The following is a 26,523-nucleotide window of genomic DNA, read 5'->3' on the forward strand; positions in this document are numbered from 1 at the left end:
TAAATAGCTAGGAGGATACCCCTACATAAAACTTAACTTTTAATAAATAACACATATAAAAAACAACTCAGCCGACATAAATTAAAGAAAAAAGTGCTCATGTGTGCCAGTGCTCAAACAATAAAAATTGGTTGGATCTCACCAATAATAGTAGAGCGGAATGCCTCTCCAGAAATGGTGGACGTATGGTCACCATGTGTAACCTCTCAGCATTCTCAGCCGGAGGCACTTGGTGCTTGATAAAGGTCTGTTGACCAAAACGTCGCTACAGAAGGCAGAATAAATGTGAGTCTCTATTTTTTCACCATCCATTGTGGCGCTGTCCTTTTTCTCTGAAGTCCCTGAGACTGACTGGCTCCTCCTCCAGACCAGGATACATAAAGTGTAAAGGAGCTCCCCTGAATCCGGGTCTTGAGCTCCCCCTCCTGGCCTAGATTCAGATTGTGTTGAATGCGAGCACTGCATATCACTGCAGCAACCAGTTTCCTGGGGGTGCAGCGCTTAAATGGCAGAAATGTCTAAGATTTCTCATGATATTTTGTTATCAACATTCTCTGTGATGTTTTCTGTATTAAAACAAATCTGGTCTGTAGGGCGAGTGTATTCGGCCAGCGATGCCAGGCGAGTCCCCCAAGCATATCTGGCCGACTATGGCAGGCGGGAACCCCAGGCTAATCACCTACCCTGCATCACACTTTCAACTACATTGGCATCCTAAGTGCTGATACAATCGAAAGCAATGATGGAGGAGGGAACATCAGCTGACACTCCCTATCCCATCATTCCCCTTCTGTGCCAGTTATTTTGTCGTATTTGTTGCTTGTTTCACAAAAAAAAAGAAAACCAAATGTTCACAGTTGTAGGCATGTTTGTGAGCACGTTGCGGGATGCAGCAAAGGGCAGGAGACAGAGCAAGGGTTAATGGTTTTACTTATACAGGGATACTCCACACAGGGAGAACAACAGTTAAATGGGGAGGTGAAAGGCAATTTGAATGCGGGAAAATAATATGCAAAGTCAATAAAGAACAACAAAGGATATTGTGATAGTGGTTCTGGCTGAATCCACTCAGCCTGTCAGTCAGGCTGCGGAAGTTCCAGAGCAAGCGATGGCGCCAACAACGGCTGGCACTGTGCTTGCCCGATGTGAGCTTGAGGGCAAAGATCCGTCTTCTGGCGGCAGCGGCTTGTGTCTGGTACCGGCTTATACTTGAGTATATACGGTACATCTGTTAGCCCGCATAAGTACATTTGGGGTTGCTTGGTTGCTAGGGAATCCTCACATGTACTTATGCTGGCTAACAGATGTAAATCATTCAGCTGCGGCGCAGAAAACTAAATCTCCGAGCACTAAAAAATACTTGGAGGACCCCCGAGCGTGCTCGGGAAATCTCGAGTAACGAGTATATTCGCTCATCACTATTCATTATATATTTGCTGTTAAAATTCTGCTGTTTTCATTACTACTACAGCTTCATGTCACCTGCAGCTCCTTTTTTCTTGCTACAGTATGTTCAAAGCACAGATCAGAGAGATTTCCTGTCTGTACTTTGAATGGGTCAGCTCAAAATGGCTCAGCTAGCAGCTCTGCAGTGTGCTCCGAATAGTGATGTCATGGGGATGTAACATGTCATCCTTGAAAGTTGAGAGTGACTGGGGAGGTGCACAGAAACATTGCAGGCTCTACACAGAGCAAGCAATCTTATCTTTCTTTCAACGTTCTTTTTATTAAGAAGAATAATAACAGAGAAACAGAATAATGGAAAATAACAGTATCAATAGGAATCCCATAGTATCAATCATTTTTGAAACAGAGTATAGATACCTTATTCCTCAACAAGCAATGCAAAACCAAGAACAATGCACAATAAATCAGGAGGAAAAGTTGGTGATTCAAGCTCAATCATTGTTAGGACTGGCGGAACGCACCAAGAGAGATGATATAGATGCGTTCGCAGTCTGGGGTCCACCGTGCAGGTGAAACCTGCTGCTAGGAAATGAAGACAATATGGCGGTATTCAAAAGTATACACGCGTGGGTTAAACCTCACCCAGCGTGAAGAAAGCGATCCTGTTGCGTCACAGGACCGCGGTACCGCACATAGAGCGCGAGCAAGTGGTCAGCGAACTAAACCCCAACAGGGATTGTAGTCCGATTAGACCCTTGCTGGCACTACACCGCAACTGGGTGTGAAAGGAATTATATAATTAAGGCACCGAAGTGCGAACTATGCCGTGCTGGCAGGCACCACTAAGCACCCAGACGTGTGTCAGGAAGCGCACACTGGCGCGTGGCACCGCACTGGCGGCCACAGCAGTAGACGCTGACACGTGTGTGACACGTTGAGTGATAAGTCGGGCGCTAGATAGCAGCCATACTCCATACGCGAACAATCATACAATCGGGTAGGGGTATTTAAAGAACGACTTGCACTCACAACAAACACACGTATTAAATTGTACACTAGTGTATGGCCGTGCGGTCATGCGCAGTTTATATAGTTGCAGGACAGGAAGCGGCCACAGAAACTTTGCCCTTCCAAGACCTGCCAAGAGGACCAATAGAATGCGCTGCAGAGTCTGAGCACATGACCCTCGATCTCCAACGGGAGATCTTGCCCTGGGCATGCTCAGTGTGCGCAGACAAGGACTTAGTCCCAGAGAAGTCCACTCGCTGCTGACCAGTATAGGCTTTACAGGCAGAAGCTGGAGAATCAGCAGTAACTCTTCTCACAGAGTCAGACTGAGCGAGACGCTGGGATCGACGTGCCTGCTGAGCAGGCTCCACTGCGGCTGGAGGAGAATGGGAGACCGCAGCGGAGACGGACCGAGATTCCCCCTGTGCAGCAGAGGAAACTCGACTCCTAACATTCCCCCCCCTCCTTGGGCCTCGCTACGTTCGAAGGCAGCAATGAGCTGTGAGGCCCGAATGTTTTCAGCAGGCTCCCATGACCTGTTCTCTGGACCATAACCCTTCCAATCCACCAGATAGAACTTTTTGCCGCGTACCACCTTACACCCCAAAATAGCGTTCACCTCGTAATCGTCCGTAGACGAACCCGATGTCCCGGCAGATGACTCGGAAAACCGGGACATGTATATGGGTTTCAAGAGGGACACATGAAAGGTGTCGGTGATACCCAAGCGTGGAGGAAGAGCCAGGCGGTAGACCACAGGATTAACCTGTTCGAGAACCTTGAAGGGACCCAAGTAGCGAGGCGCAAACTTAGTGGACTCAACTCGCAGCCTGATGTTACGGGCGGAGAGCCACACCAAGTCGCCAGGAGCAAAGGTCGGAGCGGGGCGCCGATGAACATCGGCGGAGGACCTCATTCTCTCCTTGGAAGCCCGAATGGCATCCTGAGTGCGATCCCAAATGTCCCGTGCCTCCACAGCCCAGTCTGCCACCCTGGAGTCGGCGGAAGACACGGGCATGGGCACAGGTACCCGCGGATGCTGACCATAGTTAAGGAGGAATGGGGTCTGTCCAGTGGAGTCAGCTACAGCATTGTTAAGAGCAAACTCCGCCCACGGTAGCAAAGATGCCCAGTCATCTTGTTTAGCAGAGACAAAATGTCGCAGATATGTGACCAAGGTCTGGTTGGCTCTCTCCACCAACCCATTTGTCTCGGGATGATATGCCGAAGAGAGATTCAACTCGATACTGAGAAGGCGACAAAGCTCTCTCCAGAACCGAGACGCAAACTGGGGACCCCGGTCACTGACAATTTTGTCTGGCATACCGTGAAGACGGAAGATGTGTTTAACAAACAATGCTGCCAAGGCCCGTGCAGAAGGTAGCCGGGGAAGCGGCACCAAATGCACCATTTTAGAAAAATGGTCGGTGATAACCCAAATGACAGTACAGCCACGTGACTTGGGCAAACCCACCACAAAGTCCATCCCGACCATCTCCCAGGGCCTGTCTGCCACCGGCAGAGGGTATAACAACCCAGCTGGCCGTTGACGGAGAGACTTATTTTTGGCACAAGAGACACATGCCCGAACGTAGTCTCCAACGTCACGAACCATATGTGGCCACCAATACATTCTCACCAACAACTCAGATGTCCTCTTTGCCCCAAAGTGTCCACCCACTCTGGACGAATGAGCCCACGAGAGAACCTCCGGACGCAAATTGATGGGGACAAAAGTCTTGCCCGGAGGCACAGACTCAAGTGAAACCGGGGCTACGGTTCTCAGACACTCTGAAGGGACAATGAGCCGAGGCTCGTCCTCCTCCTCCACAGTTGACACCAGGGAGCGAGAGAGAGCGTCAGCACAAATGTTCTTCTCCCCGGCGAGATAATGTAGAGTGAAGTGGAACCGGGAGAAAAACAAGGACCATCTGGCCTGACGAGAATTCAGCCGCTGGGCTGTCTGTAAATAGACCAAATTCTTGTGGTCCGTGTAGACTTGGAATGGGAACCGAGCACCCTCCAAGAGATGTCTCCATTCCGAAAAGGCCAACTTCATTGCCAGCAACTCCCTATCCCCGATGGAGTAATTTCTCTCTGCTGGTGAGAAGGTTTTTGAGAAGAAGAAGCATGGATGCTTCCGACCTTGAGCATCCTTTTGATAGAGGACTGCTCCTGCACCAACGGAAGAGGCATCCACCTCCATTAGGAATGGCTTATCCACCTCGGGACGATGTAAGATGGGAGCGCTAGCAAAGTGGGACTTAATAGAAGTGAAGGCCTTGGAGACCTCTTCGGACCACGATTTAGGATTCGCTCCCTTCTTGGTGAGGGATACCAAGGGAGCTACCAGGGTTGAGAAGTGGGGGATGAACTGACGAGAGTAATTTATGAACCCCATAAAGCGCTGCACCGCTTTCAGAGAATGGGGTTCCTGCCAGTCCATCACTGCCTGTAGTTTGGCAGGATCCATAGCCAATCCCTGGGCCGAGATGATGTAGCCCAGGAAAGGTAAAGACTCCTGCTCAAACATACACTTCTCCAATTTGGCATAGAGGGAGTTTGCCCGTAGGAGGTCGAAGACTTTGCAAACATCTCTCCGGTGGGAGTCAATATCTGGAGAGTAGATAAGAATATCATCCAGATAGACTACGACCGAGGTGGAAAGCATATCCCGGAAGATATCGTTCACAAAGTCTTGGAAAACGGCTGGGACATTACAGAGCCCAAAGGGCATCACCAGATATTCATAGTGCCCATCCCTGGTGTTAAAGGCCGTCTTCCATTCGTCCCCCTCACGGATGCGAATCAGGTTGTAAGCACCCCGCAAATCTAATTTAGTAAATACCCTTGCTCCCCGAAGTCTATCGAATAACTCAGATATCAAGGGCAAAGGATACTTATTCTTAACGGTGATGGCGTTAAGACCCCTGTAGTCTATGCATGGGCGCAATTCCCCATTCTTCTTCTGCACGAAGAAGAACCCTGCCCCAGCAGGTGACACTGACTTCCTAATGAATCCTCTTGCCAGATTTTCCTGGATGTACTGTGACATTGCCTCCGTCTCCGGGAGAGATAGCGGATAAACTCGACCCCGGGGAGGCTCAGCACCAGGCAAGAGATCAATAGGACAGTCATAGGGGCGATGAGGCGGAAGGACCTCCGCCGCCTTTTTGGAGAACACGTCTGCATAAGACCAATACTGCTTGGGGAGAGAGGATAGATCTGCGGGTACCTCAGTAGTAGCAACCTGAACGCACTCCCTCTGACACCTACCCCCACAAGATTCACCCCAACCCAGAATTCTGCCTGAGGACCACTCGATATGAGGAGAGTGGTACCGTAGCCAAGGTATTCCCAACAGGACCTCATCAATTCCTTCCGGAATGACGAGCAGAGAAATTATCTCCTGATGAGATGGCGACATGGACAGAGTAAATGGGATGGTCTGGTGTGTTATCTGTGAGGGCAATGTCGACCCATTCACCACTCGCACCATTACTGGTTGAGCAAGCATAACCAGGGCTATTGCGTGACGTTGGGCAAAGGCAGAAGACATAAAATTGCCCTCTGCCCCAGAATCCACGCAGAGCTCTACCAAGTGGGAGAATGAGCCAATAGTAATTGTCCCCTTAAAGGACAACTTAGAGGCAAACGTCGCTGTGTCTAGTGTACCTCCACCTACTACCACTAGACGCTGACGTTTCCTCGACCGCTGAGGACATCTGGAGGCTAGATGTCCTGACTGCTGGCAAACATGACAGACCCTGAGTGCACAAGCGGTCCGGGACTTAGATCCTGCTTGTGACACTTCCCTGGCCTCATGTGACTCAGGAACCAGGACCGGAAATTCCAGAGGTTTGGCGAAAGTAGGAGCTCTAGCTCGTTAAAACGGAGGTCAATTCGAGTGGAGACAGTTATTAACTCCTCCAGTGTGGCAGGAATCTCCCTAGTGGCCAGAGCGTCCTTTACGTGGTCAGCCAAGCCCCTCCAAAATATGGGGATAAGAGCTTTATCCGACCAATCCAGCTCAGATGCTAAGGTGCAGAATTGGACGGCAAAATGACTGACCAAGGACTCACCCTGAGTTAATGCCAGCAATTGGAGCGCAGTATCATGGGTGACTTGAGGTCCTAAAAAGACCTGTTTCAGAGCGCTCAGAAACAGCGGAGCACTCTGCACCACATGATCGCCACGCTCCCACAGCGGCGTAGCCCATTCCAATGCCCTGTCCGACAATAGAGACAGAATAAATCCCACCTTAGCCCGCTCTGTGGGAAAACGTGCAGCCTGGAGCTCGAGGTGAATAGAGCACTGACTCACAAATCCCCTCCAAAACTTGCTATCACCAGAAAATTTTTCTGGCAGCAGGAGGCGAGATAATGTCGGAACAGGGGTGGCAATGGACATAGTAGCTGCAGCCACGCTGGCAGCCTGTACAGCTACTGCAGTAACATCCACAGCTGAGGTCGCGCTCTCGAGAGCCGCCAACCTACCCTCCAGCTGCTGGATATGCCGCAGAGATTGCTGTTTGTCTGTCATCACTAGCCAGACCCTGGCGATAGTGTAATGTTAGGACTGGCGGAACGCACCAAGAGAGATGATATAGATGCGTTCGCAGTCCGGGGTCCACCGTGCAGGTGAAACCTGCTGCTAGGAAATGACAGACAATATGGCGGTATTCAAAAGTATACACGCGTGGGTTAAACCTCAACCAGCGTGAAGAAAGCGATCCTGTTGCGTCACAGGACCGCGGTACCGCACATAGAGCGCGAGCAAGTGGTCAGCGAACTAAACCCCAACAGGGATTGTAGTCCGATTAGACCCTTGCTGGCACTACACCGCAACTGGGTGTGAAAGGAATTATATAATTAAGGCACCGAAATGCGAACTGTGCCGTGCTGGCAGGCACCACTAAGCACCCAGACGTGTGTCAGGAAGCGCACACTGGCGCGTGGCACCGCACTGGCGGTCACAGCAGTAGACGCTGACACGTGTGTGACACGTTGAGTGATAAGTCGGGCGCTAGATAGCAGCCATACTCCATACGCGAACAATCATACAATCGGGTAGGGGTATTTAAAGAACGACTTGCACTCACAACAAACACACGTATTAAATTGTACACTAGCGCATGGCCGTGCGGTCATGCGCAGTTTATATAGTTGCAGGACAGGAAGCGGCCACAGAAACTTTGCCCTTCCAAGACCTGCCAAGAGGACCAATAGAATGCGCTGCAGAGTCTGAGCACATGACCCTCGATCTCCAACGGGAGATCTTGCCCTGGGCATGCTCAGTGTGCGCAGACAAGGACTTAGTCCCAGAGAAGTCCACTCGCTGCTGACCAGTATAGGCTTTACAGGCAGGCTGAATTCGAAGCCGACCAAGCCAGGTCACAGAGCCCAGAGGCCGCAGAAGCCAGCACCAGCGAACATGGTGCTGCAGCAGAGGTCCAACCACTGAATGCTGGCCCTGTTAGCAATCCGGGCGAATTGGACCCCCACCTGCAGGCGGCCTTGAAAGAATTCTCCACTGACGACCATGAGGGACGTCGGCAGCTGATTCAGCAATACCGGCAGGAGGCCCAGCAAGCCGAGAGAGAGGCCCGAGCTGAGAGAGAGGCCCAGCGAGCCGAGCGGGAGGCTGAGAGAGCCGAGCGCCAAGCCCAGCGAGAACATGAACTGGAGATGCTCCGGCAGGGGGGGATGCCCTCCACCACCCAGAGACGTGAGCCCAGCAGCGCTCAGATACCTAAGCCCCGGCCCGATCACTTCCCTGTTATGGAGAAGGACGGAGACTTGGACACGTTTCTGCGGGCCTTTGAGAAAGCCTGCAGACAGTACCAGCTGCCTACAGATGAATGGGCATGATAACTGACACCAGGGCTGAGAGGCAAAGCTCTGGAGGCGTTTGCTGCCCTCCCTCAAGAACAAGAGGGTGACTATGAGGCCATCAAGCAGGCTCTGATAGCCAAGTACCAGCTTACACCTGAGGTGTTCCGTATGGGCGGTACGGTGGCTTAGTGGTTAGCACTGCAGCCTTGCAGCGCTGGAGTCCTGGGTTCGAATCCCACCAAGGACAACATCTGCGAAGAGTTTGTATGTTCTCTCCATGTTTGCGTGGGTCACTCCGGTTTCCTCCCACATTCCAAAGACATACTGATAGGGAATTTAGATTGTGAGCCCCATCGGGGACAGTGATGATAATGTGTGCAAAAATGTAAAGCGCTGCGGAATATGTTAGCGCTATATAAAAATAAAGATTATTATTATTATTACCGTAGAAAGTTCCGGACCCTCCAACATGGCCCACACGACAGTTACAGTGATGTGGTGCATGGACTGGGGACCGACTTTGACCAGTGGACCCAAGGACTGTCAGTGACCACCTTTGCACAGCTGCGGGACCTGATGATCAAAGACCAGTTCCTTCATCTTTGCCCAGCTGAGGTGCGACAGTTCGTGATGGACAGAGAACCCAAAGACGTGACAAAAGCAGCGCAGATTGCAGATGCCTATGAGGCCAACCGTAGATCGGAAGTGCGGAAGCCAGTCACCACCAGCTGGAGAGGGGGTAAGCCTGCAACCAACGCCAGTATCCCTGCCAGCCAACACACCAGAGGTCCTGGCCCCGTGGCCAACAGCACCAGACCTACCACCGAACCTCGCAAGTGTTTCACCTGCCATCAGACTGGTCATATCAGTCCCTCCTGCCCAACCAAGCAGAAGAACACCCCAGCCAAGGCCCCAGGGCCTAATGCAGCAGTTCTTTTGGTGGGTGGTGTGGTTGGGAGGGTGTGTGACAACGTACAGCACGTCACTGTGGGAGGCCATGTTGCTACAGGCCTCAAGGACACCGGGGCTGAACAAACCCTCATCCGACCCGAACTGGCGGCCCCTGAAGAAATCATTCCGGGGAAAACCCTAACTGTCACTGGGATTGGGGGCATCAGCTGTCCCTTACCGATGGCCCGGGTTTTTATTGATTGGGGTGCCGGGAGCGGGGTGAAGGAAGTGGGGCTGTCTGATAATTTGCCCACTGATGTTTTGTTGGGGACTGATTTGGGGAGGATGGTTGCATACTACGTCCCTGACACCCCTCCCCAATCTACTAATGAGGGTAAAGTTAACCCTGATGATGATGATGGGAAATCGCATGTGTTACCTGACCATGCTTTATCTTGTAATGATGGATCTAATAACCATTTGTTTTCCTAGAATTGATGGTGAAAATGTTGTACCTGTGCCAGCTGACCCTGATAATGATTTTTCTGTGAAGGTTAATGTGTCCATAGGTACAGACGTGCCCAGCCACGTCGCTCTGCGGAGTGAGACGGCTGAGGAACCCCTAACAGGGGCAAGTGTCGGTGCTACAGGAAATGGGGAGATGCATGGGAACCGTGATGCCATGAAAGTGACCAGTGCCACCGAGGAAGGTAACTGGCCCATAAGTAGCACTGCCCCTGGAGTGTTGGGGGTGGATGGGGAGGTAGAGCCCATAGCAGCGCCGGCTGATGGGTCTGAAGAAACCCCCGGGGAGACAGCCTACGTAGCTGCTGTCACCCGCAGTCAGAGTGCCCGGAACGCAGATAACTGTCTGCCTTCCGGACCCTCCTCAGTCATCACTGTGACTGAACCAGAGGTGGACCCAGAGCAGGTCCAAGAGGGTTCCCGTGGGGAAGGGACCCTGACGTCGCTTCTGGCTTCCCCTAGCCAGGAGTTTCAGGCCGCTCTGCACACAGATGCGAGCCTAGAGAGTTTGAGACAACTCGCCGAGACGCGTTTCTCCGTGACTGATAAGGAGAAGGTGTTCTGGGAACAAGGAAGGTTATACCGGGAGACAGTACCCGGAGAATCACAAAAGGAGTGGTTGAGGGAAAGACAGCTGGTCGTCCCGCAGCAATTCCGGGGTGAGTTGTTGCGGATTGCCCATGAGATCCCGCTAGCTGGACACTTGGGGATCAGCAAAACTAAGGCCCGGCTGTCTCAACACTTCTATTGGCCTAAGATGGGGACAGATGTGTCGAACTACTGCCGCTCCTGTATCACTTGTCAAAGAGTGGGGAAGGCGGGGCCTGCTCTTAAGGCTCCCCTGATCCCTTTGCCAGTGATAGAAGAGCCTTTTCAGAGGATCGCGGTGGACATTGTGGGCCCGCTGGCCGTCCCCAGCAGCTCTGGAAAGCAATACATCCTTACTGTGGTAGACTACGCTACCCGGTACCCAGAGGCAGTAGCTCTGTCGTCAACTAGGGCAGATAAGGTGGCGGATGCCCTGTTGGCCATCTTTTCACGTGTAGGGTTTCCCAGGGAAATGCTTACTGATCAAGGGACCCAATTTATGTCTCGCCTAATGGAGGCTCTCTGTAAGAGAATGCAGGTGAAGCACCTGGTATCGAGTGCGTATCACCCACAGACCAATGGCTTGTGTGAACGCTTCAATGGTACCCTCAAACAGATGCTACGCATGCTGGTTGAGACTCAAGGGCGCGACTGGGAGCGGTACCTCCCACACCTGCTGTTCGCTTACCGAGAGGTTCCGCAGGCCTCGACGGGGTTCTCCCCCTTCGAGCTCCTGTACGGCAGGCGAGTCCAGGGACCCGTTGGGTTGGTAAGAGAATCCTGGGAAGAGGAGCCGAACACTTCTGAAGTGTCCATAGTGGAGTATGTCATGCACTTCCGTGACAAGATGCAGACCTTGACGCAGTTGGTGCATGACAACATGACGCAGGCTCAGGCTGATCAGAAGCACTGGTACGACCAGAACGCCCGGGAGCGGACCTACCACGTGGGTCAAAAGGTGTGGGTGCTGGTCCCCGTACCAACGGATAAGCTTCAGGCAGCCTGGGAGGGCACGTACGTCGTCCACCAACAGCTCAACCCGGTCACTTACGTGGTCACGCTTGACCACGCTCGGGGTAGGCGAAAGGCCTTTCGCGTCAACATGATGAAGGCTCATCACGAACGTGAACCTTTCATCCTACCGGTCTGCAGCTTGCCCGAAGACGGTGAGGAAGACACCCTCCTGGACATGCTGGCCCAAGCCAAGGCCAATGGGTCCATCGAGGACGTGGAGGTAAGCGCCTCGTTAACTGAACCCCAGCAGTTGCAGTTGCAAACCACACTGGAACCCTTCCGGGTCGTGTTCTCCAACCGACCTGGGAGGACTGAGTTAGCCGTCCACGAGGTGGATACCGGGAATCACTCCCCAGTACGGCGAACACCCTATCGAATCTCTGACCAGGTGCAGCAGATTATGCGCCAAGAGATCGATGAGATGTTACAACTGGGGGTGATTCAACGGTCAAAGAGCGCGTGGGCATCACCTGTAGTTCTCGTGCCAAAGAAGGACCGGACCACCCGGTTCTGCGTGGACTACAGGGGGCTCAACGCCATCACAGCCTCCGACGCGCACCCAATGCCGCGCATCGAGGATCTGCTGGATAAGTTAGCTGGCGCAGATTACCTAACAATAATGGATCTGAGTAGAGGATACTAGCAGATTCCTCTGAGCCCCGAGGCGCAGGAGAAGTCCGCCTTTATCACGCCCTTCGGACTGTACGAGTCCACGGTCATGCCCTTCGGCATGAAGAATGCCCCTGCCACTTTCCAGCGGATGGTCAACTTCCTGCTTCAGGGACTGGAGAAGTACGCAGTGGCGTACTTGGATGACATTGCCATCTTCAGTTTCTCCTGGGAGGAACACCTGCAGCATCTCGAGGAGGTGCTCAGGCGAATTCACCAAGCAGGACTGACTATCAAGCCCGGAAAGTGCCAGATGGGCATGAGGGAGGTTCACTACCTGGGGCACCGGGTAGGCGGGAACACCCTGAAGCCAGAGCCTGACAAAGTGGGAGTGATCGTGAACTGGCCCACTCCCGTGACCAAGAAACAGGTGATGTCCTTCTTGGGCACTGCAGGGTACTATAGGCGCTTCGTACAGCACTATAGTAGCCTGGCAAAACCTTTGACGGACCTCACCAGGAAGAAGCTACCCCACATCGTCAACTGGACAGATGGCTGTGAGGGGGCCTTCCAGGCGTTGAAAACCGCACTGTGCAACGCCCCTGTGTTGAAAGCAGTCGACAGCAGTTGACCGTTCTTGGTGCAGACCGACGCCAGCGAGTTTGGCCTTGGTGCTGTGCTCAGCCAGGTTGACTCGGAGGACCAAGAGCACCCCGTGTTATACCTGAGCCGGAAGCTTTTGCCGAGGGAAGTGGCCTACTCCGCCATCGAGAAGGAGTGCCTGGCCATAGTCTGGGCCCTGCAGCGCTTGCAGCCCTACTTGTACGGTCGCCCCTTCACTGTGGTGACCGACCACAACCCTCTGCGCTGGCTGAACGCCATGTGTGGAACCAACGGCAGGTTGCTACGCTGGAGCCTTGCCCTTCAGCAGTTTGACTTCACCATTGAACACAAAACGGGCAAAGAGCATGGGAATGCAGATGGACTCTCCCGCCAGGGTGAACCTACTGAGGTGCCCATGGAGGCATACCGTGGGGTTCTGCCTCCCTAGCGCACACCAAAAGGGGGAGGTGTCACGATATGGTATGAAATATCATAAGTAGTTCTCTTGCTAGCCTGCGTGGGCTAAGCCCCCCTTCTTGGAATGATGCTGCAACAGTTTGTAGCTTCAAATTCCTTCCCTTTCACTCAGCCAAGAGCTGCTTTGCCAGTGTAGATGGGGGAGGAAGAGTTTATTACCTCTAGCTCAGAGAGCCGAAGTATTTACGACCGGCATTCTTGCAGTGGAAAGTGACAGGCTAGAACTGGACTCTAACTTTCCAGAAATGCATGGAAGTCCTTTGTCTTGTTTTGTTAAGATATTACACAACGCGTTTATGTAAAAAACACGAAAATATATATTCTTTACACCCCTCGGTGGATCTATTCACCACGTAAACCCTGAGCTTCTAGCTCCATCTGGTAAAGAAGTAGGGTTTTCTCTGTAAATATGTATCCCAGATAGGACATATTTGATCTCATTAGCATGCTCACGTTAATCCGAGATGAATGATGAGTTTGTTAGGACTATGACATGTTTTGTAGAGGAGTTATCGAAATTAGATATAGATTAGAATAAAATGAGTTAACTGAAGAGGTAGGAGGGACGAGGTGATCCAACCCCTTTCTGGGATGTTACAGGCTTGGCTATAACTGTCTGCACCCATCCCCAGCTTCCTTCTTGTCCTATTTTCCTGGAAGAGCTGAGCACATCCCATGAGCTGGGACGTATGGAAAACTGCCCTAGCCTGGGGGCCTGCCATGCTTTGAACATGTGAGTGTTATCTTTTCTCCTTTATTCCCTTTATGTTATAATTACCCGTGTACATATTTGCAATTGTCTCATTTGTAACATCTTTATAAAATATTTTTGATAAAGCACTGCCTAATTTTTATGGAATATAATATTTAATATTAGTTTGTTCTCCTGTTCTAAACCATACCCTAAGTCTTCTGAAGGGTAATACGCTACTATTACTGTTGTGTTGGGTTAGCTTCGGACCCGTTAATCGAAGCTGGTGGTAGTGATACCGATAGTGTGCAGACTTTTGGGTGATGCTGAAGCAGCTGCGGGGTTGATAATTATTGTTCCTGCCTGAGTGGGAGTAGTTTATCGCGTCGCTGCAGCGTGCCCAATAGCCCAGAGGTGTATCTAGGGCTTCTGGCACCCGGGGCAAGAATTCATTTTGGCGCCCCCCCCCCAGGACATATGCGATTTTCACACTTAGTCATGTACCTTCAAGCTCCTCTCCCTAATGCTCTCAATGTTCAGTGAAAAACGGAGAAGCAGAAGAGAAGCTCGTTGTCACAGGACCGTAAGTATGAAAGTCGCATATGAGAGAAGTGTCCATGTGACGACTACTGGAACCTGCAGAGCTGAATCCTGACATCGCAGCTTCTGAATTCTCACAACTAATGTGCTGCACATTTTTAGGATTCTCCCTTGCCTGTGGACAGTCATGTCAGCACAAGTATGTGATTTGTATACTTCTGGCCACATTCCGACTAGACGTGTCTGACCTCGCTCAGTGAATTTTCATTGAGTGAGGCCACACATGTCTAGTCAGCATGTGACCGCATGTATGTAAATCGCCAGCATGAGAGAATTCTGACAGTGTGCAGTGCGCACTGTGAGAACTCAGAAGTCTGCCCTCGTTCCCCAATACTGTTTCCTCATACATGCCAACCCATTCCCCTGTACTGTTTCCTCATATATGCCCCCCATCTCCCCCTTTGCTCTTCATTTTGTGTCCTTAAATCCCCCCATCTCCTCTCCAAATCTCCATCACACAATAAATCCCCCATTCCCCACACAACTCCTCATCATCCCCCCCATTCCCCACACAGCTCCTCATCATCCCCCTATTCCCCACACAGGGTCTCATCATCTCCCCATTCCCCACACAGCATCTCATCATCTCCCCATTCCCCACACAGCGTCTCATCATCTCCCAATTCCCCACACAGCATCTCATCAGCCCCCATTCCCCACACAGTGTCTCATCATCTTCTCCCCATTCCCCACACAGCATCTCATCATCTCCCAATTCCCCACACAGTGTCTCATCAGCCCCCATTTCCCACACAGTCTCATCAGCCCCTATTCCCCAGACAGCTCCTCATCATCCCCCCATTCCCCACACAGCATCTCATCATCTCCCAATTCCCCACACAGCGTCTCATCAGCCCCCATTCCCCACACAGCGTCTCATCAGCCCCCATTCCCCACACAGCATCTCATCATCTCCCAATTCCCCACACAGGGTCTCATCATCTCCCCATTCCCCACACAGCATCTCATCATCTCCCCATTCCCCACACAGCGTCTCATCATCTCCCAATTCCCCACACAGCATCTCATCAGCCCCCATTCCCCACACAGTGTCTCATCATCTTCTCCCCATTCCCCACACAGCATCTCATCATCTCCCAATTCCCCACACAGTGTCTCATCAGCCCCCATTTCCCACACAGTGTCTCATCAGCCCCTATTCCCCAGACAGCTCCTCATCATCCCCCCATTCCCCACACAGCATCTCATCATCTCCCAATTCCCCACACAGCGTCTCATCAGCCCCCATTCCCCACACAGTGTCTCATCAGCCCCCATTCCCCACACAGCATCTCATCATCTCCCAATTCCCCACACAGCGTCTCATCAGCCCCCATTCCCCACACAGCGTCTCATCAGCCCCCATTCCCACAGTGTCTCATCAGCCCCCATTCCCCACACAGTGTCTCATCATCCCCCATTTCCCACACAGTGTCTCATCATCCCCCATTTCCCACACAGTGTCTCATCATCCCCCATTCCCCACACAGTGTCTCATCAGCCCCCATTCCCCACACAGTGTCTCATCATCCCCCATTTCCCACACAGTGTCTCATCATCCCCCATTTCCCACACAGTGTCTCATCTTCCCCCATTCCCCACACAGTGTCTCATCATCCCCCATTTCCCACACAGCGTCTCATCATCCCCTATTCCCCACACAGTGTCTCATCATCCATTTCCCACACAGTGTCTCATCATCCCCCATTTCCCACACAGTGTCTCATCATCCCCCATTTCCCACACAGTGTCTCATCAGCCCCCATTCCCCACACAGTGTCTCATCATCCCCCATTCCCCACACAGTGTCTCATCATCCCCTATTCCCCACACAGTGTCTCATCATCCCCTATTCCCCACACAGTGTCTCATCAGCCCCCCATTTCCCACACAGTGTCTCATCAGCCCCCCATTTCCCACACAGTGTCTCATCAGCCCCCCATTTCCCACACAGTGTCTCATCAGCCCCCCATTTCCCACACAGTGTCTCATCAGCCCCCATTTCCCACACAGCGTCTCATCAGCCCCTATTCCAAATGCGTCCTCATTCCCTTGTACCCTTGGTCCACCATGGTGCAGCTCCTCTCCTCACATGGCTCCATGCTGCAGCCCCTTGGTCCTCTCTTCGCACGGCTCCATGCTGCAGCTCCTCATTTCCGGATTCTCTTCTCCACCAGCAGCTTCCTGCAATCGACTCCTCCCCCTCAAGAAATCAACTCCAGTTTAGACGCTGCCCTGCAGTCAGATCTTCAATTGTACTCGTGTCTAAGATACGAGTACAATTGAATACTGGGAGCCGGCACGCTGCAGCTTCTCTGTGCCGGCTGTCAGCTTGACAGTCGGCACAGAGAACAGCTGACTCCCAGTCCGGGGGGCGGCAGAATGCAGCTGCTGGGGGAGACACTGCGGACCGCCGCGTTAGGTGGCCCGACTGCGCCCCCCTGCCAGCTGCGCCCGGGGCAAATGCCCCGGCTGCCCCCCCTAGATACGCCACTGCAATAGCCAGTACATAGCAGGCAGCCTTTCTGGCGACTAATTATCCAGGGTGCAGTACCTAATCTGACCTGAGAGTAAGGGGGGCGCCAGAGAGCTGCAAGTGTTAAGTGGAACTGTAAGCGGGATATACATAAATCCCTGCAGTTTGTGGTATATTGAAAGCATTGGGATACCTAGAATAAGCCCCTGCTGTAAACTAAGAGGTCAATAGCCTTGTGTGTGTTTTCTCATCTCATTGTTAGCAGTGGAGGGATAACTAAGATAAGCCCCCCTGCACATGTGATAGCCACCCCGACCCGTGACGTAGGGGTGACGGTCACGGTGTGAATTGTGACAAATTGGTGGCAGCGGTCAGGGGAATCCTGACATATACAGATATTGCTATTAATTTACTCCATTTTCTGAGATTTCAAGAATAAATTTGGGACTAGATCTGAATTGAACCCAGGGTCCCCAAATATTTCGGAAAGAGTTTAGTGACTCCTGTGTATTGGCTACTAATTCTGCAGTGTAATATAGTAGATTGATTTTTTTTCGAGAACTTGTCTTTTGGTGGGGGTTTGAGTTGATTTCCAAAAAGTGGGAATTAAGAACTTACCAGCAGCTACTATATTGCTAGCCATTTTCGAAGCTACGACATTCTCTGGCCATAAAGGTAGGTTAAGTTAGGTGGACTGGGACTGCAGCACAAGGACCCAATCCGTTACTTCAGAAATTATCTCACCCACCAATTGCCAAAAGGACATAATTACTGGGCAGGTCCACCACATATGAAAATAGGTACCTGGCTCCGCATTACATCTCCAACACACCTCTGAAGTACAAGGATGCCATTGATTCAATTGGGATGGAGTGTAGTATCATCGAGATAACACCTTATAAGAATTTTCTTGCATTTATACACATTGGGAAGGACCATAGGATCTTGTAATAATTATAGGGGATAACTCAGGAGACTCTTTGCGTGGAACAAGACAACTACAGGACACAGTCTTATAAGTGGTAAAGTCTATATTATCACACGGTGATTCAAACAGGTGCAGAGAGAAACTCAAGTCCATAACACTTGGTGTAAATATTAAACGCAACTTAACAGTCTATAGGGAACTTCAGAGGAAAATGCAATCACGCAGAAAGTCTATGAAGCACAGTTATTCTTGAGGATACTTGACACAAATAAGTCCTTGTTTAGTTCAAACACAGATAGCTATGCTTATAAGGCAGTTCAAATAATATCTTAGCTCAACCAGGGAGGCCTGGGTAATAGTCTCAGGTTTTTGCAGAGCAGCAACAGCTTACATGTCCAACAAATGCAGATGGAAGAAAACACAAGCAGCAGATGAAGGAGGATTACTGGAAACTGGTGTATGCAGCAGGAACTCAGAGCAAAGTAGCAGGATCACCACATAGGTTCACAGGAGCAGGTATATAGCCAGGGGATTCACCAGGGTCAGGAGCTGGATGCAAGGCAGAATACTCTAGCACAGACTGAAGGCTGGGGTGGAGTTTTATAGCAGGAAGACACAGTGCACATGAGACCAAAGATGCCATCTTGGAAAAGGGCAGTAATGCACAAAAGGTAATAAAAAATGTTCGAGTCCTGACAGATCTGTTATAAATAGAAGCAATTTGATCAGCTGTGAAGTGGATATTGAGGTCTCTTTCCCAAAGCCCTATGAATGTCCTTTTAGCATCGGCCTTCTCTAGGACCAGAGAATTATAGATTTTAGATAGAACTTTCTTTGGGGGGTTTTACTGTACACATAGTTGTTAAAAATGAGTGATAGGATGATGTAAGCAAAACAGGTTCTTATATTTAAGACAATAATCCTTGATTCTATTAAGATGGAGAAAAGAGATGTTAAGTTGTTGTTTGAAAGCCTGGAGCTCTAAAAGAGTCATCAAAGAGCCATCTATAAGTACTTGATCAATGGGTATCGGCATATCGGGTAGTTCACACATAGCATTGACAGGTTCTTTAGGCCATTTAAAAGGGATAGGACCTGCGACATCTTGTAGTGTTAAAATTGGGGATTGAGGGGGAGTTGATTTGGAAATTCTGTAATCCATACATTTGTAACTACTCTGTAGACTGATATAATCATACAGAAGGACCATAGATCTCAGATGGGCCGGGGCTAGATGTTCTTCAATAGAGAGCCATAGTTTACTCTGAGGGTTTCTGATCCAGTCCAGTATTCTGGTAAGCATTGCAGCCCTATAATACTTAAAGATGTCAGGGGCATCCATTCCTCCTTTTGATTTCGGCAAAGTAAGCGTGTTAATATTGATTCGGGGACGTTTATTATCCCAGATATAACTAATAAAAAAAGGAATTAATTTTAGAAAGCTAGTGATTAGGAATGTATATAGGGAGCATCTGAAAGAGATATAGAAGTTTAGGTAGGATTATACTTTTCAGGAGGTTTTTTCTTCCCATCCATGATAATAAAGGCACTTTCCAAGATTGAACTGTGGAAGCAGCTTCATTCAACATAGGTACAGTATAATGTTGAGCTCGAGAAGTTCTCCGGCTGATCTACCAATCTTAATACCCAAATTTGTTATAAATTTGAATGGCCACTTGAAAGGATAAAGCTGTTTTAGTTTGTCTACTGAGGATTTAGGGATATTTAAACTAATCGCTTCTGATTTAGTAGGGTTCACTTTAAAATTAGATATTCTACCATATCTAATATATAATTGCCTAGAATACTACTTCCTGCAATTTGTGCCAACTTCCGTGGCTTTGTCCGGAGCTAATGTCCGGAGCTAATGTCCGGAGCTAATGTCCGGAGATAAGTGACGTCAACAGTGTCCAGTGTCTGATTGGTTGCCGCCTGCTGCGAGCGACCAATCAGAAACGTGCCGTACTGTGACACACTCCGCCCGCCATTTTGGTGTGATTTTTGAATTTTTACCTCACAGCAAGTTTCTACTGCGTGGAGGCGGGCCCAGTGACGTTGCTCTTCAAGCTCCTGCCGAATTTCGTCAAAAAAATGATAATACCATTTACCAAAACTATATATATTTAGTTGTGAAGTGGTTCAGTGACATTTTCACACCAATTTTGAACTTTTGTTTGGTGTTTTCTCCATATACTGCCTATTATTTTTGTTCTTTCTTACTATTATTTATTAATTGTATTATTCTTACATTTGAATAAATAAAGTATATATGGATTCTAGACTCCCGATTCTTTAGAATCGGGCTGCCATCTAGTAAATCTAATAAACGGACAAAAGTAGGGATGCCTTTAATGGGTTCTGAGAAACATACGAAAAGGTCATCAGCGAATGCCGCTGATTTGTGGTGGAAACCACCTACTTGGACCCCTTTAATGTCTACATCTTGTTGAATGCCTTGAATAAGAGGTTCCATGGTAAGCACATAAAGAAGCGGAGAGAGGGGGCACCCCTGCCTCGTGCTGTTCTGAATTTGAAAAGGATCGAGCAAGCCATCTTATCAACTTGTGACTTTAGCCAAAGTGGCTAGTTGCTAGGCATTATCCTTGTTCCCATACCAGTAAACTAAGCCTGTGTGGTGACAGCGCCTGAAACATTATTGATTGCAATTGAAAGACATCTTCCAGACAGTTAATACTAGATAAAGTGCAACTAATGTTAGGACTGAGAAACTGTGTGTGTAGCGACTTATCCATCTTGAGAATGTATAGGTGTCTCAGGATGGTGCCTTTTAGGTAGAATGGGTGGACAATGAGGGTAGAAGTGAGGCTGATCTGGGATAGATAAAGATCTGCTTCTTGGAAAATGTAGGCACAGAAGGAGAATTGGCAAGAAGTTCAGGAAGTAAACAAAGAATGCACAGAAATTGTAAAAAATGAAAAAAAAATTGTTTTGTTTTTATTTGTGTCTGGAAAATTTCAGATTGAACATATAAGGAAGAGTAGAAAAAAGGGATTATTGGGAAGCCATTTGTGTCAAGAATAGTCATTGATTTATTTTCGTATGTCACAGAATTGTTGGATGGAAGTAGCGCAATGTATCACTTTTGTTGGATTTCAGCAAAAGTGTTATTATACTTCCATAAAAAGAACTTTAAAGTTATTGAAAATTGAACCTAATTCCCAGATAGTTCTGTGGATTTGATGGTGGTTACAGGACAGATATCAGAGTACATGAACTCTGAAGACAAACTAGGAACAAGTGGTGGCCCATACATTCTGTTCTAGGCCCTGATCATTACCATATATTTGTAAGTGACATAATACAAGGTTTCGTAGGTAAGGTTTGCTTGTTGCTCTTGATATCATGAAGTTGATATTCCTAAAGTAGTCTGTAAAATTGGAAAATTAGTTCCTGTAAATTAACCTCTTCCTGACATTGTTCTTATATGTGCAACGTATGTCAGGCACAAACTTGGACTCAGAGCCCGACAATACCCAGCAGATGGCAACTGTGTTATACAGACGACATCTGGTGGTAATCGCAGCGACTAAAGTCAAGCTTCAATTTCTGTTATAAATTATTTAAATGCCACTGTTAGTTTCTGACATTGTGTTTCATCCCACCAGCACCAAAGCAGTGCCGATAAGCTCAATAGAAAAAAGCTTTTAAGCACTGTTCATGTTCGACCACTGGTGGTCGGCCACCAAGCCAATGAGCCGTATAGAAAATAAAAGCAGTAATCTTTCAAGAACGGCTAAAAATTGTATTAAACAAGTCACAAAAGTGCAAGTTTTTACAAGTACTAGCCAACAATACTTATCTATGAAGATGGAACTAACCCTTTAAAGGCTATGTAAACCTTTGGGAGAATTTTTGGGTTTGCAGGAACTACTGTGTTCTCCTAAGCTCAGTTATGATGAAGTCAGTTAACTGGCCATTCCCCTACAAAACCACTATTAAGTTTTGGGAAATTATATAGGGGTTCCCTCAAAAAGTCATCGTGAGCCAGAGAGAGCAGTCGCTCCCACTGTAGCAGACTCTGTGAGATCATTTAGTCTACGAAGATTATTTCCAAACTTTAAGAACAATAACTCTGAAAAATTATCACTATGGGATCTACAAAGCCTTCTGAACTTAGAAATGAAGTTGTAAAGGAATAACTAGAAATCACCTTCATCAGGTCAATGCAGTGTCATCAGTGATGTAACATCGCTCAGGGCAAGGCAAGTATTGTGCCCCTATGACTCAGTAATATAGCGCCCTTAAAACAAATAGTGCCCGAAGACCTCCTTTAGGCCACGCTCACACGTTCAGTATTTGGTCAGTATTTTTCATCAGTATTTGTAAGCTAAAACCAGAAGTGGAACAATCAGAAAAGTATAATAGAAACACGTCACCGCTTCTGTATTTATCATCCACTCCTGGTTTTGGCTTCCAAATACTAAAGTGAAATACTGACTAAATACTAAACTTGTGAACGTGGCCTTGGAAGGCATTAATGATGCTTTAAGTCCCACTTTTGGTATACAATAAGCAATCAAACATCATATGCATTTCAAAATAGTACCAATAAATATTGTAGCTCACCATGCAAACTTCTCCATCTACAGAAAAAAGGAAAGAGTTAAGAATCTTGGAACATGGCAAAACAAACCAAATTAAAAAAAAAATATGGTTAGGTTGATGAGAAAATAAAAAAGTTATAATTTTGGAAGAAGAGGAGGGAAAGACGAAAGAGCAAAAATAAAAACTGACTGCTGCAAAACTTGGATGTAGGATGCCCAGGACAAGGGCATGCTTCATGACTCAGTAATAATGCCCCCTTAAAACAAATATTGCCCCCTGATCACCCTCTTAAAATAAATATTGCACCCTGCGTGTCCTCCTTTATAAGGAATTAATGATAACTTAGTTCACAATTAGGGTATGTGCACACAATGTCTTTTTCAGCCTAATTCCACCTGGAACCCACCTTAAAAAAACATTGCAAAACCACAACAAGAAATGAACAATAACACAGACCAATGTAAAAGTGACAGTGTTTTGGCAGTTCTCTTAACTGCTTCATGATTCAGAAACCAAAAAGCGGCTAAAAGAAGTAACCTGTTAATTCTTTGGGGGGCTTTGTTTGGAAGCCGTCCACTCTTCATTGATAAAAGTACGTGTTGTCGTTCATACAGTTCAAAGTGCTGCTAACTCCAAGACCAGGTCACCCGGCCTGAAGTCAGAAGACCACAAGGACATGTTCATTGCCATCTTCACCGCTAGCAACGTGACTTCTTAGAGACACAACATTTCAAAACAAAAAAAAAAACAGGTAGAACTTTTTTTCTTCTGACATTTTGCACCCCTAGTGGGCTACACCTATCCCTAATCTTGTGGGAAGTAGTGCTTGCTCTTTATTCACATCTTGTCTCTGCAAACTAAATATTAAGGAATCCATATTCTTGATCAGGCCGTTGTCAGTCATTACATTGTTGGCAGAGGCATAGCTAAGTGGGAGAAGAGGTAGCAGTTTTACCAAGGCACCAGACCTTGAGGAGGTCTAAAGCCCCATAAGAAGACATCAGTACAATTAATATCCCATGGTAGCTGAAGGGCCTGTTGCAGATTTTTGGAACCAGGACCTTGGTCTCTGGAGACACTTTAGTTAAAGAATCACAACATTGTTAAGGTTTTGTTTCATTATTTACATAACCAATAATTGAGAATTACATTTTTAAGGCTCATTTTCTTCTTGTCATCACAGAACTTTGGAGTAAACTTTGTTGTTTACTTCTTTTCTTATTTATTTCTTAAGAATCATACACATCCCTGAAACTTGACGATTAGGAAAACTAACATTCACTTTAAATTAGTTTTCTCGCTATAGGCAATACCTTGTTAGATTAAATGTGTCCGTATCCATAGCAGAGAGGTAGTACTTTCCCCTCTAGCCTTATATCTGAGCCTGCACGTAGGATAACGGACTATCAATAAAACTGCATGGTTAAGATAAATGCTGTCTTTCACCAAAATATTCCGGATAATGGAAAAGTAAACAAATCTGAATGTGTACATTCCTAGAGTTTGATAATCCAAGCACCAGAAGTGTACAGCTTATCTTTGAGTACAGGGTAAATGGTATACACTGCACACTCTGGGAGTATCAATTGCAAATATAGTGAAATTTATTTTTACAATGCTTTAAACATGATATTCAGCAGTTCAGAAGGCGACCAGAGGTTAAACTCGATGTTTCGACTCTTCTGGAGTCTTTATCATGTGGTCGCTAAAAAAAAATCAAAATGCATGTAAACAACAACATAATGAAAATAGAAGATACAAGTAAACAAAATAAATAAAAAACCACATAAAAGAACCCAAAGAACAATAGTAAACAGCATATTACATACATGGCAACCAATCGGAACCAGCTGCAGCTATGAGAAGGTAAGATTCCTAGAAACGAGGGTGGTGTTGAGATAGTATATTAAAATTGAGAAGTATAAGGAGTAAGATATAGTAGGAGGCCCCGGGTACTAGGGTCTAGGAGAAATGAGGGTAATGTGGAGGTTGAGAAAAGAGTGAGGTATAATAGGAGGCCCTGGAAGCTAGGGTCTAAGGACAGTAAACATGTGTATCATAGGTGGAGGTCCACATACAGGGACCTGTGAAAGTAGATTCAATGTTACCTTAGCACGTGAATACAAGTATGCTGAGGGAAGATCTCACAGAGAGGTATAGATTTTCTGTGGAGAATAAAACGTATTACTAAGGATGCAGGTCAAAAGAGAGGGGTAATATCCAGACACTGTACAAGGAGATACCTTGTTTGTTGAGTAACGTGGGTGAGCTGGTAAGGTAGACTGAACCTTCAGTCGTGGGGTCTAAAGATTAATACATATTGTTAGATGTGCGTGGTCACGGGCGCAATAAAGCAGACCTAAGTGGCAGAGAGATCAGGGGGTTACCTGGCGGGGTGGTGGTGGTCAAAGCGGTGCTCCTGCGCCTCGCTGAGTGTTGCACACTGCAACAGGTGTATGCCCCCTGGTATATGTATGCGCCGGGACCCGCGGTACCGGAAGTGCGTCACGCGGCACCAGAAGTCCAGCCGCGCTGGACATAGAAGGGACTGCGCAAGCATGGGCATGCTAAGGGAATTGCTAGGCAACGGGCGCTAAACCCTGTGTGTGTCTTATGTTGCTGCATAAGCCGCGAGTGTCTAGTGCGTCTGCGTGAGATTAGAGAACGGGGAACTACAGGTATCACAATATATGATGCATATAGACTCTAGAGGAATCCCGTTTGTCCAGTGAAAGGATGGGAGGACGTATTAACAATAAAAATCCCCACACAGAGATGTGGGTCAATATGAATGAGTACACCTACTTATGAACTAAACCAAACGACATGGCTGTATCACGATACCTGATTGAAAATAAGTGAAAATAGATGGGGAAAATAAAAATAAAAAGAAAAAAAACATAATGAAAAAATAAAAAATAGAAAAATAAAGTAATGAAAAAATTATATATAATGAAAAAATAAAATAAAATAAAATAAAAAGTATCAATGGGAAAAATTGGAGATAAAACATGAAAAAGGGGGAAAAACATGAAAAAATTAAACCAAATGTGCAAACAAAAAAAAAGCTCAAAGATATATATAAAAAACAAAAAAACAAAACAACAAAAGGACAAAAAACAAAAAACCTAGGGGAAGGGGGATAGTCACTGAGGAATAAAGACGAGACTCACCATCATGTTCATCGGGTCTAGGGTGAGGGAAAGAGAAAAGAGAAAATCAGTTAAGTAGTCAAATCAACCAATCTATCTCCCTATTAAGACATCTAGGTGCTAGGGTGTCTTATGTGTAGATCCTGTACGTTTCTCTGGATTTGAGAAGCTTAATGTGGTTACCCCCACGTCTAGGATGTGGTACATGCTCAATAACCTGGAATTTCAGTTGCGCTACAGAATGTCGAACTGAAATGAACAGGTTCAGGTAGGGGAAGCCACGTTTTGCCACATCTTATTGTGGATTTGTGGCTGGCAATGCGATCTCTCACGCGCTGTATGGTCTCGCCCACATAGAGGAGGCCGCATGGGCATTTGATTACATAAATTACAAAATTATACTTGCATGTGTAAAAGCCACGGATGGGAAAGGACTTGCCAGTCCTGGGATGTGTGACGTTGTCAGATCTAATGATGTTGGAACATGCGGCACAATTGAGACATGGAAACGTACCAAGATGACGTGTACTGAGCAATTGCTGGGTGTGCTCCAGGCGTGCGCTGCCTATATCGGCTCTAACTACCCGGTCCTTAATGTTTGGGGGTCTCCTGGTGCTCATCAGTGCCAGAGTCTGGAAGGCGGGTACATCGGGATAAGCCCTGGCCAGAAGTGGCCAAGGTTTCCTGATTATTCAGTGTACCCTAGGCATGAAGGGGTGGTGGGTATGTACAAATGGTATCCTCTCCTGGTGTTGTTTGGAGAGCATATTGGACTCCGGGTTAGAGGAGTGTGTCAATTCTTGTTGAACTAGTGTGTGAGGATATCCCCTATCCTGAAATTTTTGTGACATGAGGTTAAGTCTAGTATAATGTGTCTCTGGATCGGATACTAGCCGGGAAACTCTTTTAAATTGTGAAAGGGGCAAGCTGTCTTTGACAGCTTGAATATAATAATAGACTATTACAGTCGGTAGGTTTAGTATAGAGGTCTGTGGTTAGAAATCCATGGTGATCTTTTGAGACCAGGGTATCCAGGAAGGCTATCTGTGTCATCCTGGAATAGATGGTAAACTGTAACTCCTGAAAAATTGAGTTGATGTATGCGTAGAAGGTCTCCAGTGTGCCCGTTGTACCTGTCCAGATTAAGAAAATAT

The 26,523-nt window shown here is 47.8% G+C and overlaps 1 protein-coding gene and 1 long non-coding RNA gene across 2 annotated transcripts in view; one reads left to right on the forward strand and one right to left on the reverse strand.

Annotated features, from left to right (window-relative positions):
* LOC138658329 (uncharacterized) overlaps positions 1-16,487 on the reverse strand; it is a 63,149-nt gene extending 46,662 nt beyond the window's left edge. The window contains exon 1 of the long non-coding RNA XR_011317450.1: positions 16,306-16,487. This is a non-coding gene — a long non-coding RNA (uncharacterized lncRNA). The remainder of the gene's footprint in view (positions 1-16,305) is intronic.
* Positions 1-26,523, forward strand: part of CCKAR (cholecystokinin A receptor) — a 150,123-nt gene that overhangs the window by 46,635 nt on the left and 76,965 nt on the right. The window lies entirely within an intron of this gene.

The sequence above is a fragment of the Ranitomeya imitator genome, chromosome 1 (genome assembly GCF_032444005.1).
Source record: "Ranitomeya imitator isolate aRanImi1 chromosome 1, aRanImi1.pri, whole genome shotgun sequence".
Classification (NCBI taxonomy): domain Eukaryota; kingdom Metazoa; phylum Chordata; class Amphibia; order Anura; family Dendrobatidae; genus Ranitomeya; species Ranitomeya imitator.